This window comes from Gorilla gorilla, chromosome 5 (genome assembly GCF_029281585.2).
Source record: "Gorilla gorilla gorilla isolate KB3781 chromosome 5, NHGRI_mGorGor1-v2.1_pri, whole genome shotgun sequence".
In the NCBI taxonomy this organism is placed as follows: Eukaryota; Metazoa; Chordata; class Mammalia; order Primates; family Hominidae; genus Gorilla; species Gorilla gorilla.
This window is the reverse complement of record NC_073229.2, coordinates 112443910-112459067: the sequence shown is the minus strand read 5'-3', so window position 1 is coordinate 112459067 and position 15158 is coordinate 112443910. Positions and strand designations below refer to the sequence as shown.

Genomic DNA, 15158 nt, shown 5'->3' with positions numbered 1-15158 from the left:
ACAGAAGCAGAGGCACTTGGGATAAAAGATCTTCAGAAATACTTAAATAACATTTTTTACTAACAGGTGGACTGGCCCACCTCTCCTTAATTTTCACAGAAAATCAAGAGCTGTCTTCTGGGTGTTTAAACAGCATGCATGATTACTACACTTTTGTATCTTATTGATTTGATCTTGTTTCTCAACTGTCAGAGCTCTTGAATAAAAGCAATTGCTTTCCGAGAGTGTCATTTCATCTTCCAGTCTGCATTTTTGGATGAATTATTTTAGGTTTTGTGGCTGTTATAGTCTATCGTTGCTGTTTGATTTTCAAAATTTATGATTTGAGTTCCACAGGACAAAAATTTAAGATTTTCAAAGGGAAAAAGTCCCTGATACATTAGGGTTATGTAACTTTTTTCTCCCATCAGGATGGATGCCTGATTTTTCTTTTATTGTATTTCTATGGAAGCAGCATATTGTGGAGTTAAATGCTCATTAGAAGTTGGTATTGCTCTTTAAAAAACCACAGACTCCTTGAAATGGGTAGATGTAACTTGTAGCTTCCTTTGAAATTAGCCTTAGAAATTTGTTGGTGAGCACCAGGATATTGACTATAAAAGTCAGAAGAGCTCCTCTTAGCTTTTCTTAGGACAAGAAAATTCAGAGAAAAGAATCTAAAACCAAGACATATAGGTGTAAATTTTTGTAATGCTAAGAATAAATTATGGCATGTGAATATGTTTGGATATTAATAACAAATTGGAAATGTTTCTACTACAATGTTAAGTGAGAAAAAAGAATGCAATATTGTGCATACAGTATATCTTAGCCATATAAAAACATGCATTGGAGGGAGCTACTTAAAAACGTTAGTTAACAGAATTTATCTTTGAGTGGTGGGATTGTGCATGATATTTTTCTTCTTTCTGAAACATAGATGTCAGCCTAAACCCCCTCAGGTTTTATCGACTAGCCTTTACCACCACCCTGAGCTCCAGACTTATATGTCCAACCCTCTCTTTAGCACCCTTAACTGGTATCTAATAAGCAACTCAAACTTAACATATCTGAAACAAAACTACTGATTTTTCTTTTGATTTCTTTTCTCTCATTTTCCTGTATCTTCACTCAATTACTAAGGTTAAAATATTGAGGAGTTAGGTACACTTACTTTCATCATACTGTTTTTTATATTATAAATATTATGTATATTGTTAATTATTTATATGTCTAATGTTTCATAATTTTAAAGTGAAGTCTAAGGACTTTGAAAAATACTCTAGCCAACCTAAAGGAGCTCCTAATAGCCAGAGTTGGAATAATTTGAGCAATTAAATATGTAATAATAGAGTGAATCAGCAAGATGGCCAAGGAGAATATCATTATTCTCCTGCAGAAGCATAGATTTTGGCAACTACTTATGGATGAGTCTAGCTCTGTGGGAGTCTGTGAATATAGTGGAAAGCTTTCAGCACATCATTGGACAAATAATTTGAGAATAAATGCTTTGGAGGGTGTAAAAACATAAGTATCACTTATGCAGATTATCCCTCCCCCAAGGCAGTCCGGCTCAGTGCCAAGAGAAATCCCCTAGGATCAAGATTTTTCTCACAAGGGGAGATGATACCATAGTGAGTGTCCAGCTTCCCCAGCTGTGCAGAATGCTGCCAAAGAAGCCCACATTTTTCCTGACCTTACCCAGGTTACTAAGGTAATCAGCACAACTGAGAAGCTGGAAGAGGCTGGGAACAGGTAAGAAAGGTCTTGGACCCTATTAACTGCTCTGTGGCTTCATTAGGAAGCCTGCTTACAAGCAGCTTGGGACAACTTGCCTGTGGGCCCTCCCCTAACTGGTCCACAGAAATTCCAAAAGTTCTGCATGTTTCATTACCTTCAGGCCTGCATCCTGAGCATGTTCCCTTAGACAGTGTAAGTGTCTTGTGAAGACAGCTGAATCAACTCTGTCAGATTGAGAGAAGGCATATAAACTTCAGCATTTCAGGGCACTGCCCTAGAAAAAACAAACAGTAGCAACTCAGCACCTAGCCTGGCTTTGTGGGATCAAGTGAATGAATGCATAAAATCCTGAGACTTTCCCTTAACAAACGAATAAAATGTGTGTAGTGGGCATGTTCACAGAAGTCTGAGAGAGCCTGAGAATCCCTAGATAGGCTGATTGATAAGGGTGTTTCTCTCCTAAAGCCAGTAAATAAAGACTGAAGGAAGTGACTATTTCTTCAAATGTGAAGACAGCAACACAAGACTTCAAGCAACCTAAAAAATCAAGGAAACATGGCACCACCAAAGGATCACAATTAATATTCCAGTAAATAACCTCAAAGAAATAGAGAGCTATGAATTACCTGACAAAGAATTCAAAACAATTGTTTTAAGGAAACTCAGCAAACTACAAAAGAACAGAGATAACACAATCAGAAAACCAATACATCAACAAAATGAGAAGCTCAACAAAGAAATAGAAATCATAAAAAAGAACACAACAGAAATTCTAGAGCTGAAGAATACAATGAGTGAAACGTTTTTAATGCAACAGAAACTGTCAACAACATACTTGATCAAGAAGAAAAAAAAAATCTGTGAACTCAAAGACAGGTTATTCAGAGTTATACAGAGGAGAAAAATAAACAATCAAAAAGTGAATAAAGCCTATGGAATTTATGGGACATCAATATGAGAGCTAGCATTTGTATTATGGGAATTTGAGAGAGGGAGAAAAAAGAGAAATGAGAAGGAAGCTTATTTAAAGAAATAGTGGTTGAAAACTTCCCAAACCTGGGGAGAGACAGGGACTTCCAGGTAAATGAAGCTTGAAGTTTCCAAACAGGTTTAATCCAAAGAAGGTTTCATTGAGACGTTACAATAACTTTCAAAAATCAGACAAAGAAAAATTTGAAAACAGCACATACGTGGGAACCTCCATAAGGCTACCAGTGGATTTCCCAGTAGAAACTTTCCAGGACAGAAAAGAGTCAGATGATATATTCAAAGTGCTGAAAGAAAAATAAACACCAACAAAGAATACTTTACTCAGCAAATCTATCCTTCGTAAATACCTTACGAGAAATTGTAAAGAAAATTCTTCAGAGCGAAACAAAAGGATTCTAACTAGTAGCATGAAAACATTTGAAAGCATAAAACTCATTGTTAAGGTAAATATATAGTCAAATTTAGAATACTCTAATACTGTAACAGAGGTTTGTAAATATAACTCCAGTATAAAAGATAAAAGTATTAAAAATAACTATAACAAAAAATTTTTAATGAATATACAATATACAAAGAGGTAAATTGTGACATCAAAAACATAAAATGGGAGGAATAAAAGTGTAGAGTTTTTGTATGCAATCAAAATTGTTATCAGTTTAAAATGGTCTGTTATAACTATAAGATGTTTTAAGCAAGCCTCAGGGAAAGCACAAAGCAAAAACCTACAGTAGATACACAAAAGTTAAATAGAATCAAAATATATCACTATAGAAATGAATAAACCACACAGAAAGACTGCAAGAGAGGTATAAAGAAACAAAGAATCTATAAAACAACTAAAAAACTGTTAATATATGGTAGTGATAAATCCTTACCTATCAACAATTAGTTTAAATGTAAACAAATTCTCCCATCAAGTGACATAAAGTGGTTAAATGATCAAAATAAAAATATATGTAGAGAGATATATCAACCCTCAGCCTCCTGAAGACCTGGGACTAAGGACTGTGCCACCACACCCAGCTAATTTAAAAAAGTTTTTTTTTTTTTTGGTAGAGACAGTCTCCCTATGTTCCCAAGGCTGGTCTCAAACTCCTGGCCTCAAGCAATCCTCCCACCATAGCCTCCCAAAGTGTTGGGGTTACAGGCATGACCACTGTGCCTGGCCTATAATTTTTTAGATATGATGCCAGAAGCACAGGCATCAAAAGCAAAAATAAACAAGTGGGACTACATCAAACTTAAAAGCTTCTGCATAGCAAAGGAAATAATCAACAAAATGAGAAGGCAACCTATAGAATGAGAGAAAATATTTGCAAACCACATGTCCATTAAGGGACCCATACAACTCAATAGCAAAACAAAAACAACAACAAAAAAAAAAACAAAAAAAAACTTGATTTTAAAATGGCCAAAGGACTTGAATAGACAGTTTTTGAAAAAGTATATACAAATACCTAACAAGTATATAAAAAAGTGCTAAATATCATTAATCATCAGAGAAAGGCCAATCAAAACCACAATAAGTTGTCATTTCACATCTGTTAAAATGGCTATTGTTAAAAAGTAAAGAAACAACAAGTGTTATATTTTGTGTGTGGAGAAAAGAAAACCCTTATACACTATTAGTGGGAATGCAAATTGGTACAACCACTAGGGAAAACTGCATGGAGGTGTCTAACAAAAATTTAAAATAGGGTTACTATATGATCCAGCAATCCTGCTTCTAGGTGTGTATATACAAAGAAAATACAATCACTGTCCCACAAAGAAAATACAATCACTATCCCAAAGAGATATGTACAACCACATGTTCATTGCAGCGTTATTCACCACAGCCGGATATGGGAACAACCTAAGTATCTCTTGAAGGATGAATGGGTAAAGAAGATACAATGGAATATTATTTAGGCTTAAAAAATAATAAAATCCTGCCATATGTGACAACGTGGATGACCCTAGAGGACATTATGCTAAATGAAAAATCCAGGCACAAAAGGACAAATACTACATGCTACCACATGTAGGAGGAATCCAAAAATAGTCTAATTCATAGAAACCAATAATAGATTGATAATTGCCAGGGGATGGGAATTGGGAGAAATGGAAGGATTTTGGTCAGAGGGTGCAAACTCTCTGTTATAATATGAATAAGTCCTGGAGTGCTAATGTAGGAGATGGTGACTATAGTTAATAATAATGCATTGTATACTTGAAATTTGCTAAGAAAGTAGATCTTAAGTAATCTCACCACACACACACACACACACACACACACACAAACACACACACACACCATATGGTAACTATGTGAGGTGATGGATATGTTAAGTAGCTTGATGGTGGTAATCATTTCACAATGTATACATGTATCAAAACATAATGTTGTACACCTAGAATACATACTATTTTTTTTGTCAGTTATACCTCAATAAATTTGGTGAAAATAATGACAATATTGGATTTTAACCCCTATAATAAAATAAATATCCATGAATCTATACGGATTTAAATGAATAATCAAATGAATACATAAATGGGGGGAAAGGAAGAGCTCTTCCTTACAGAATAATTTCAATTAATAAATAAAGCAGAAAGAAAACAGAAAATCACAGTAGACATAAAAAATCGCCACAAATTAGTAAACACCACAGTAATAATTTTTGCAGACATAATCCACTGACAGAATCTAAAATTGCTGGGTAAAAATTTGAGGAGGAACAGTATTTGCATAGTCTCAAACTGTCACCCCTAAGATGTATTTTAACTACAAAGGGGAGAATAGTGACTTTATAGCAGAGAAAGCCAGAAGACATCACTTTCACCATGTGTTCAAATTCAACATCATGGATATCATATCAATATCGTATCAATATGATGAACCTATGATGTGTGCTGAGAAGGACACAGCAGCATTTGTGCCAGAAACGCACAACCTCATTTCAATTATGGGAAAATATAAACCCCAGATCAAGTAACATCTACAAAAAAAACTGATCAATACTCTTCAAGTGCCATGCACAAGGAAAAACAGGAACTCTCACAGATGGGAGAAGATTAAGGAAAAATAACGATAAAATCAATGTGGAATCCTGGAACAGAAAAAAAGGACATTAGTGGAAAACACTGATGAAATTTGAGTAAGACCTGTAGTGTAGCTAGTAGCATTATACTAGTGTTAATTTCCTAGTTTTGATCATTGTAGTATGTAAGATGTTAATGTTCTGAAAAGCTAGGTGAAATGGGAACTAGAAATATGGGAACTCTAGTATTTTTGCAATTATTTTTAATATTGTAAGTCTAAAATAGTTTAAAGTAAAATGTTCCAAAAATCAATCTATAAAATAATATACTCAAAATATATTCTAACTACAAGTATAGTTGGAAAATTCAGATAATCCATCCATCCATATATATGTACATCCATATATATATATATTTATATATATATTTATAGATATATACTGACACACACACATAGACACTTACACAGACACACACACACAATGTTGTATACTAAAATGTCTACAATTCTGGAATTATGAGTAATTTATTTTTCTCTTTAAATTTTTCTGCATTATTTAAATTTTCTGCAGTGAACATATGTTGCTCTTAAAATTATAATTTAAATCACAAATTATTTCTTTAAAAAAATAAGCAAACAAACCTAGGTGTCATTTTTATCCTTTTCTTTCTCTCATATCTCATATCTAATCCATCTGCAAGTCTTGTCAATTTCTCATTCAGAATAAATCCACTCCCACCACCTTCTCTGCCTTCACCCTAATCCATGCCAGCCTCATCATTTTATCATCTCATCTGGTTCTCCTGCTTCCACCCATGTCACCTAAGCCTCTTCTCCACACAATACCAGTTATCTTCTGAAACAGGAAATCAAATCCTGTTGCTTCTCTCCTCAAATGCCTCCATTACTCTCAGAATAAAACCCAATGGCCGTATTCTTCCCAGGAGGCCCTCACGACCTGGCCCCTGCCTCTCTGGCCTTGTCTCCCATCACTCTCCCCTCCCCGCGTCAGTCAGGCACAATGTCTGGCAGACTTTCCTCTACACACATTAGGTGGTTTCTGCCACAGGGCCTTTGTACTTGCCATCCATGCCTAAAATACTTCCCCAAACAGGCATTCACTCTCACCCCTATCAATCTCTACTCTCTTATCCTACCTTATTTTTCCTCATAGCAGCTGTGAAAATAGAACATTAGATCATAGTTGTTGTCTGTCTCTGCTTATGATCTGACTCACAGAAATTAAGATCCTTTGTTTACATTCCTTACTTCCTGCTACTCAGAACGATGCCTAGCGCATAGTAGATGATCAGTAAGTATTGAACAAATAAACTGCCCTTCTGCCCAACGCATAGCCTGCAGGAGTGCAAAGCCATCCCCACCAGTTTCTGCAGGTTTTCCAGGAAGGGATTGGGGCAGGACTGGGGCAGGAGGTGCTCTCATCTGGCACCTGTTTTACAGCGTGGCAATTCTTCCATGTCCTAGGGCTCTTTACCCATTTCCTCAAAAGCTACAATTAAAAAAAAAATCACTTATAGAAAATATTGGTGGGTTTAGCTGACTTTAGTGAAGATTTCCTGGAGAAAGTGGAGGGGAAAGGGAGACAACTTGGGACAAACAAGAGTCGTGGTCATTCTCAAAGTGCTGTGTTCTCCTCGCCACCATGAAGTTTCTTGTGTCCTTGCAGCTTTCCATCTCACTGGCTTTCCTCCCTTATTCCCCACTTGTCTCTCTTCTGCACTTTCTTCCTTCCCTTAGAAGTAAAACATCCCTCCCCTTGCCTCACAAAGAGTAGCTTTCCCTCCCTTCAAAGCCATGGTGCCTGCCAACACCCAGGTCCTGGGGTGAGGGTAGAGAGCACCTTCTGTTACAAACATCTCTCAGAGCAACTTTCCAAAGACTGTTCTCTCCCTGAGAATCCTAGTGCCAGTTGTTAATATTTTCTCTACCTCATTACCTCTACTTTTCCGTATTTTTCTATTACAGCAAGAAACTCAGGTTAAAGAAATTATTCTGCCAGATATCCAGGCACAAAAGAAAGTAAGGCGGGCCTCAGATCTTCCTTCTATAAAAATTAATACTTGCAGAAAATGAGAACGTCTGTTTCTCTTTTTCTGCACCAAATTGAATCTTTTTCATTTTCTGAGTCTTTGTTAATTTAGTACAGGAAAAAAAAAATGGTACCTTTCTTTAAACTGTTTTTATTCTATCACTTACCTATATTCGTTTTAAACATCTTTATTACAATTAGTTGAATCTTCTCCCTCAAAAAGTGGACAATAGAAAAACTTGACTATATCCCTGTTACTTGCCTCTTTCATCTCTACCATAGTCATTTCATAAATACCTTGTTTTAATTCTAAGACACAAGTTTTTACATTTGACATCTTACTGCTGATAGTGTGCGGTTTTTACTGCTCATGTTGAGTTTGTGGTTTTTCAATGTATTTTAAAAGATTATAGCATAATTTGACATTGAAATAAAAAGATTTTGTATACAGAGAAATGAATAGAAACAAAACAGTGGGACATAAATTTGATATTGATAAAGCAGATATTCACTGCTGGAGAAATAACCATAATTCCATCCATTTTCAAAGCAACCAGCAAGCACTTTATGGAACTTAAGAAAGGAAGACCCCATAAGTGGACGAAGCTGAGTTATGTTCTGCTTCCCCCACACAGATCCGTACAACAGGACTGCCTATCACATGCCAACCAGCGCAACTGAAGGAGGTATTGCCAAGTCCCCTGGAATACATGGGGAAAAAAGTCAAAGCCAAAAGATGACAAAGGCACAATATTAAGGCATAGTTTAATTTTTAATTGGCAGCATTTTTTTCTTTCTTAATAGAGGGCCTTACAATTGACAGAATCTTGGATTTGAGGAAACACTTAATAGTTTTGTGTGTGTGTGTGTGTGTGTGTGTGTGTGTTTTGAGATGAAGTCTTGCTCTCTTGCCCAGGCTGGAGTGCAGTGGCGCGATCTCTGCTCTCTGCAGCCTCTGCCTCCCAGGTTCCAGCAATTCTCCTACCTCAGCCTCCCAGGTAGCTGGGATTACAGGTGCACGCCAACACGCCTGAACACCATGCCAAAACTGGGGCTCAGAGACTTCAAGTGATTTGCCCAAGTAACATAGCCTATAAGTAACAGAGTGTGAGTCTTGTGGTCTTACCTTGAAAAAGTGTGAAAACTCTATTCTCTGCAAGCTTTGTGATATACCAGATTCAGTTCATGGGCTCTCTGAACCTTAAAAGAAAAAGGGTGCCTGTACATTTCTCCAGACTGAGCCTACCTTCTCTGTCCCTGTGTGGAAAGAAGCTGGTTTAGTAAGGTGCTTTGGTTTGTAATATAGAGGAATCCCAGCTCAAAACTGGTTCCAGCAAGAAGAAGATGTATTGTCGCACAGGAAATCTAGAAGTAGGATGGACTTCAGGGTTGATTGATTCAATGTCTCAATTACATCGACAAAGACCCAGGTTATTTTCTTGTCCCCATTCCGTTATTCTCAGTATTGGCTTCATCTGCAAATTGCCAGTGAATTAACTACAGCCATATTAGGCATAATATCCAGATATGACAGCACACAGAGAAAAAGAGAGAAAGTCCCTCCCTCTGGCTCTCTGTCAGGAAAAAAGAAATTCTTCCTGGAAGTCCCTCAGCATGACTTCCCTTTTGTCTTGTTAGTCAGAATTAGGACACAGCTCATTCTTGAACAAAAAATAGGTAAGAAAGATGGAATTACCCTTATACCAAGTAAGGTGATACCTGGAGTTAGAGGTGGAGTCATCTTTCCCCAAGTCACAACCAACCTCTTTAGGCCATGAAAAGGAAATAGTCACAGATGCTATTTTTCAAAGAAAGATTTACTTAGGAGGCATGCTATTAGAAATGTACTTACTTTTTAAAAATGGTACCTGTATAATTATTTACTCTAGTGTTTTGTTCCAACCAATAATTAGAAAATCAGGTTCATCTTATGATATACCTGGAATTACACACACACACACACACACACACACATACACAATTATAAAAACATAACGTAGCTCCCTCTGTTTTTATCTTCTGCAATATTACTGCAATGAGTTTACATCCCTTGAAACTCCAGGCACTTAATCCTTTATAATCACAATGGAAATAGCAGAAAAGAACAAAAGTTTAGTTTGTAAAACAAGGGATAAAACCAAGAAGAACTTGGTTGGTTGATAGCTGAATGACAAGATTGTATGTGGCAGTTGCGCTATTAGATCTGAAGTGAAATCATGAGCAGGTTACAGAAAAGTCCTTGTTTTCTTTCAGAAGCCATTTAACAAGTAGCAAATAAGAATGAAGTTGAACTATGATAGGATAAAAGACTTCTCTGCAAGGAAAAAAAGAGACTATGCAATCATTATCCCAAGGAACAAAATAGGAAAGGACAAGCTTAAAGTGTGACTTTGTTCTGGAAAGCATTTGTAAGTAAATGCATTCACAATTAAATAAAAAGCATATGTGCTATTACCTATGGAATATTGTGCTCTGAGTCTAATACTGAAAAAAATAGTAATTTTGCTAATATAAAGAACATGTATGTGACTACTGTCTTCAGTTCACACTAAGTGCTAGAAATTGGGCAAGTGAAAAACAGCATATTCATATTTTAGATTGTTAGGGAGAGTACTTACAAAACTTCATGAACATGAACTTCACAAAGTAGTCTTCTCTGTTTAATAAAAAAAAGCCTTAAAGAACCTCCTAATAGAAAAAAAGCCAAAGAATATAGTAGACAATTCACAAAAGACAAAATATAAAGGCTAATAAACATTTGCAAAGATATTCAACCTCAGTAGCACAGAAATGCACAACAGAAGAAAACACTTCCCATATTTACCCACCATATTGGCAAAAGTTAGGGACAAGATCCACTGTTGTTAAAGAAAAGAAAGAAGACACTTTTGCATGATTGATGAGTGTAAATCGGTATAGTTTTGTGAGACAGGTTGTTAGTGTATCTGAAATCTTTCATGTACCACTTCAGATCTTGACAACACTTGTGTCTTATTCCAGTCATGACTGCAGTGATTTAATGTGGACTCAGGTGGGCTTCACACAAAAACAAGTGGACTTATCTCCTGCCCCACCCCCAGGCTTCTTGGATGACCCACAATGAAGGACTCCAAAGGAACGTGCTCAAGGGCCGACACATGTGCAAACCAGAGTGCTGGAGAATGAACAACTCATGGGCAAACCTTTGACAAGTGGGAGACAGACCTGATGGATAAAGGCTTCTCCCTTTCCCACTCTCCCCTCCTCACTACAATGGATGGTCCTGAAATACATTTCATATGGCTTCTCTGACAGTCTTGAGACATATTTCCTTTGGCTTCACAGAAGTTTCTGTGGAATTAAGCAACCAGCCAACTAAAAGCAGCAGCCATCCTTGCCTGAGCCTGGATGTGGGAGCCTGGCTGGGAGATCACCCATGGCCCCTCCTTGCGTTGTCAATTTATTAACCAATAACCAGCAAAATAACCAATTAAAGACTATGAAAACTTTATTTAAAAAAATAGCAATAAAATAAAATAAAAGCAGCAGCCAGCTCAATAAGGCATTTTAGTATTGGCTCTCCCTCCTTACCCCCTTCACTCTTATTTCTCATTCCCGCTCCCTGGGATCATGCTCCTCAGAAAGTACTAATGCATAAGCCCTCATCACAAGCCCTGTGGAAACAGGGCTAAGGCAGGTAATAGCTGACATGCTTTAAAGTGCGTGTGCCCGGCCTGGCCATCTCACTCTCTGAAATCTATCCTGCAGACAAGCTTGCTAAAGTGTTTCAGAAACACATGTACAAGGATGTTCACCTGAAGTATTTTATGTAATAGGTAGAGAGGATCACACTACTATAGTATTAAATGAAAAGAAGGCTGGGCACTGTGGCTCATGCCTATAATCCCAGGACTTTGGGAGCCTAAGGCAGGTGGGTCACCTGAGGTCAGGAGTTCGAGACCAGCCTGGCCAACAAGGTGAAACCCCGTCTCTACTAATAATACAAAAATTAGCCAGGCTTGGTGGTGCACGTCTGTAATTCCAGCTCCTAGGGAGGCTGAGGCAGGATAATCGCTTGAACCTGGGAGGTGGAGGCTACAGTGAGCCGAGGTCATGCCATTGCACTCCAAGCTGGGCGACAAGAGTGAAACTCCGTCAAAAAAAAGAAAGAAAGAGACAAAAGAAAGAAAGAGACAAAGAGAGTTAGAAAGAAAGAAAGAGAGAGAGAGAAAGGAAGGAAGGAAGAAAAAGAAAGAAAAGAAAGAAAGAAAGAAAGGAAAGAAAGAAAGAGAAAGAAAGGAAAGAAAGAAAAAGAAAAAGAAAGAAAAGAAAGAAAAAGAAAAAGAAAGAAAGAAAGAGAAAGAAAGAAAGGTAGCAAGTTACTGTAGCGGTAGGGGAGATGTTGTAGAAATATATATAAACCTCCTTACACCGCGGAAACCGCGTCCGCCCAGCGAGCACAGAACCTTGCCCTTGCCGCTGCCCCTTGCGTCCGCACCCGCCGCCAGCTCACCATGGATGATGCTATCACCGCGCTCGTCGTAGTCGACAACTGCTCCAGCATGCGCAAGGCTCCCCAGGCCGTCTTCCCCTCCATTGTGGAGCACCCCAGGCTCCACCAGGGAGTGATGGTGGGCATGGGTCAGAAGGACTCCTGTGTGGGCAAGGAGGCCCAGAGCAAGAGAGGCATCCTGACTCTGAAGTACCCCATCAAGCATGGCAATGTCACCAACTGGGACGACATGGAGAAGATCTGGCACCACACCTACAACGAGGTGCGTGTGACTGCCGAGGAGCAACCCGTGCTGCTGACTGAGGTCCCCCTGAACCCCAAGCCCAACCATGAGAAGATGACCCAGTTCATCATGTTTGAGACCTTCAACACCCCAGCCATGTATGTGGCCATCCAGGCCGTGCTGTCCCTGTATGCCTCTGGCGGTACCACTGGCATCGTGATGCACCCCGGTGACAGCGTCACCCACACTCTGTCCATCTAGGAGGGGAACGCCCTCCCCACGCCATCCTGCGTCTGGACCTGGCTGGCAGGGACCTGACTAACTACCTCAAGAAGACCCTCACCCAGTACGGCTACAGCTTCACCACCACGCCGAGCAGGAAATCATGTGTGACATCAAGGAGAAGCTGTGCTACGTCGCCCTGGAATTCGAGCAGGAGATGGCCTCGGAGGCCTCCAGCTCCTCCCTGGAGAAGAGCTATGAGCTGCCATATGGCCAGGTCATCACCATCGGCAATGAGCGGTTCCGCTGCCCCGAGGCACTCTTCCAGCCTTCCTTTCTGGGCATGGAATCCTGTGGCATCCATGACACTACCTTCAACTCCATCATGAAGTGTGACGTGGACATCCACAAAGACCTGTACGCCAACACAGTGCTGTCTGGCGGCACCACCATGTACCCTGGCATCACAGACAGGATGCAGAAGGAGATCACCACCCTGGCGCCCAGCACGATGAAGATCAAGATCATTGCTCCTCCCCAGTGCAAGCACTCCGTGTGGATTGGCTACTCCATCCTGGCCTCCACGTCCACCTTCCAGCAGATGTGGATCAGCAAGCAGGAGTAGGACGAGTCCGGCCCCTCCATCGTCCACCACAAATGCTTCTAGGCTGACTGTGACTTAGTTGCATTACACCTTTTCTTGACAAAACCTAACTTGCACAGAAAACACGATGAGATTGGCATGGCTTTAGTTGTTTTTGTTTTTGTTTGTTTGTTTGTTTGTTTTGGCTTGACTCAGGATTTAAAAACTGGAACGGTGAAGGTGACAGCAGTTGGTTGGAGCAAGCATCCCCCAAAGTTCTACAATGTGGCCGAGGACTTTGATTGTACATTGTTCTTTTTTTAATGGTCATTCCAAATATCGTGAGATGCATTGTTACAGGAAGTCCCTTCCCTCCTAAAAGCCACCCCACTTCTCTCTAAGGAGAATGGCCCAGTCCTCTCCCGAGTCCACACACGGGAGGTAATAGCATTGCTTTTGGGTAAATTATGTAATGCAAATATCTTTTAATCTTTGCCTTAATACTTTTTTATTTTTTTTATTTTGAATGATCAGCCTTTGTGACTCCCCTTTTTTGTCCCCCAACTTGAGATGTATGAAGGCTTTTCGTCTCCCTCGGAGTGGGTGGAGGCAGCCAGGGCTTAACTGTACACTAACTTGAGACCAGCCGAATAAAAGTGCATACCAAAAAAAAAGAAAAAAAAACCTCCTTGCATATGGTAATAGGCATGAAAAAAAAAAGTCTGCAAGAAGAAACTCCAAATTATTAACAATAGTTATCTTGTAGGAGATACAATAATCAGGTTGGGGGCATTCAGTTTCTATATTTTTATAATGATACTAATAAATCCAAGCCAATAAAGGTTTTTTCAAAAGAAAATCAAATCCAATATTTTTAGTATTATACAAATATTTCAAAAATATATGACTCAGGTATAGAATCAGAAGTTTGTTTTCTTCCCCAATTTTAATTTTTTCAGTGCTTGTATCTCTTCCCTAACAAATCTCTACTCACTTTTGGCCTGGGAATGACTTACCTCCTATCTTCCTTCTCTCATTCTCAAATCCATCAAAATTTTGCTTCTTTTTTCCATTCCTTCAGGGTGCTAAGTTAAAAGGGCAATAATCTAGTCACAAAGTCAGAATTTCCTAACTAGGAGAGATCTTTACTATCATCTCGTCAGTTTAAAGATGAAGACACTAAGACTGAAGGAGAGAAGTGATTTGCCCGGAGGTGCACAGCCGCGGAGCAGGGACTAGAACTCAACTCCCTGTTCCTAGTTTGCCTCTCTTTCCATTAAATAGTAATCAGGTAAAATAACTAGGTTATAGGATAGGCTGATACTGGATGAGTACTTGATTTTATTCCTCCAGGTAATAGAATTCATTAATCCACTTCAAAAGCACACATCATCAAAAGGAATTGAAAGATAAAATTTGATGAATGTCAGTGAGGAAATATTTGGAGGTGAGGTCTTCTGCTACTGCACAAGTCACACCTCACGTGAGCTCAGCTGGTCCACCTTCAGCTCTACAAAGAAGATGGTTACCAATGTGCAGTAGCCATCACAGAGGACCAAATGATGGCAGATGCTTTGATATGACTGCAGAATTTCACTTCTTCTATTAGGCTTGAAATAGCTGTTATAATCACCAGAATAGGCCAAGGTTCATTGCCCCTTAATGCCCAAATGTGTACAATTCGGGCGGATTGCCATCAGGTGCTCTCTGATCATTTTTCTTTGATTTTGCTAGTCTTTCTTGATGCAATTTATCTTATTTTTTTCCCTTTTGGGTAATGTCTTTCTAAACATCCATGTTATAATCAGTGCTGGAACTCACCAATTGTGCATGACAGAAAGGAACTTCAAGAAA

At 38.9% G+C, this 15158-nt stretch overlaps 1 pseudogene; it reads left to right on the top strand.

The window, feature by feature from the left end:
* Positions 1 to 12277: 12277 nt before the first annotated feature.
* On the top strand, positions 12278 to 13457 carry LOC101133422 (actin, clone 302-like; annotated as a pseudogene).
* The last annotated feature ends 1701 nt before the right edge of the window (positions 13458 to 15158 follow it).